Genomic DNA, 2172 nt, shown 5'->3' with positions numbered 1-2172 from the left:
CCCTTCTATTCCTATGCTTTCTAGTGTTTTTAATAGGAATGGGTGTTGTATTTTATCAAAGGCTTTTTCTGAATCTATTGAGATAATCATGTGGTTCTTGCTAGTTTGCTTGTTGATGTGGTCAATTATGTGGATGGTTTTCCTAATGTTGAACTAGCCCTGCATCCCTGGTATGAATCCTACTTGATCATGGTGAATGATCCTTCTGATCACTTGCTGGAGTCTTTTTGCTAGTATCCTATTTAAGATTTTTGCATCTATATTCATTAGGGAGATTGGCCTATAGTTTTCTTTCTCTGTTTTTGACCTGCCTAGTTTTGGAATCAGTACCATGTTTGTGTCGTAAAAGGAGTTTGGTAGAACTCCTTCTTTGCTTATTATGTCAAATAGTTTGTACAGTATTGGGATTAACTGTTCTCTGAATGTTTGATAGAATTCACAGGTGAATCCATCAGGCCCTGGGGATTTTTTCTTAGGAAGTTCTTTGATGGCTTGTTGGATTTCAATTTCTGATATGGGATTATTTAAGAATTCTATTTCCTCTTCTGTTAGTCTAGGCAGTTTGTATTTTTGTATATATTCATCCATTTCTCCTAAATTGGTGTATTTATTGCCATATAATTGGGCAAAGTAATTTCTAATGATTGCCTTAATTTCATCTTCATTGGAGGTGCTGTCCCCCTTTTCATCTTTAATGCTGTGAATTTGCTTTTCTTCCTTCCTTTTTTAAATTAGATTGACCAGTACTTTGTCTATTTTGTTTGTTTTTTCAAAGTACCAGCTTCTTGTCTTATTTATTAAATCAATAGTTCTATCACTTTCGATTTTATTAATTTCTCCCTTAATTTTTAGGATTTCTAGTTTGGTTTTCTGCTGGGGGGTTTTAATTTGATCGCTTTCGAGTTTTTTCATTTGCATTTCCAATTGATTGATCTCTGCTCTCCCTAGTTTGTTAATATAAGCATTCAGGGATATGAATTTACCTCTGATTACCGCTTTGGCTGCATCCCAAAAGGTTTGAAAGGATGTCTCGCCATTGTCATTTTCCTCGATGAAATTGTTAATTGTTTCTATGATTTCTTCTCTAACTAAACGATTTTGGAGTATCATATTGTTTAATTTCCAATTGGTTTTAGATTTAGTTTTCCATGTACCATTACTAATCATTATTTTTATTGCCTTGTGATCTGAGAAGGCTGCATTCATTATTTCTGCTTTTCTGCATTTGTGTGCTATGTTTCTGTGACCTAATGTATGGTCAATTTTTGTGAATGTGCCATGTGGTGCTGAGAAGAAGGTGTATTCCTTTTTATCCCTATTTATTTTTCTCCATATGTCTACTAATTCTAATTTTTCTAAGATTTCATTCACTTCTTTTACCTCTTTCTTATTTATTTTTTGATTTGATTTATCTAAATTTGATAATGGTTGGTTTAAGTCTCCCACTAGTATGGTTTTATTGTCTATTTCTTCCTTCAATTCTCCTAGTTTCTCCATTAGAAATTTGGGTGCTATATTATTTGGTGCATACATGTTGATTAATGATATTTCCTCATTGTCTACAGTCCCTTTTAACAAAATATAATTACCTTCCCTATCCCTTTTGATCAGGTCTATTTTTGCATTGGCTTTATCAGATATCATGATTACCACTCCTGCCTTCTTTCTATCAGTTGAGGCCCAGAAGGTCTTACTCCATCCTTTAATTCTGACCTTGTGGGTGTCAACCCGCCTCATGTGTGTTTCTTCGAGACAACATATGGTAGGGTTTTGGATTCTAATCCATTCTGCTATTCGTCTACGTTTTATGGGTGAGTTCATCCCATTCATGTTCAAAGTTATGACTGTCATTTGTGGACTCCCTGGCATTTTGATAGCCTTCCCTAATTCTAACCTTTTCTTCTTCGGCTCTACCTTTTAGTCCAGTGATTTACTTTGAATCAGTCCCCCTTGTCCCCTCCCTTGATGTTTCCCTTTTTAGTCCCTCCCTTTTTCTTCCCTCCCCCTCCCCCCTCTCTTTCCCTCCCTTTTTGTTCTCCCTCTCCCCCTACCCCCCTTGGTTTTCCCTTCTCCCTACCCTTGTTGGGTAAGATAGAATTCAAGATCCCAATGGATCTGGATGTTTTTCCCTCTCAGAGTTGATTTCCCTGAGACTGAGGTTTAAGTAAACCC

The sequence above is a fragment of the Monodelphis domestica genome, chromosome 3 (assembly GCF_027887165.1).
Source record: "Monodelphis domestica isolate mMonDom1 chromosome 3, mMonDom1.pri, whole genome shotgun sequence".
NCBI lineage: Eukaryota > Metazoa > Chordata > Mammalia > Didelphimorphia > Didelphidae > Monodelphis > Monodelphis domestica.
This window is presented reverse-complemented; position numbering follows the sequence as displayed.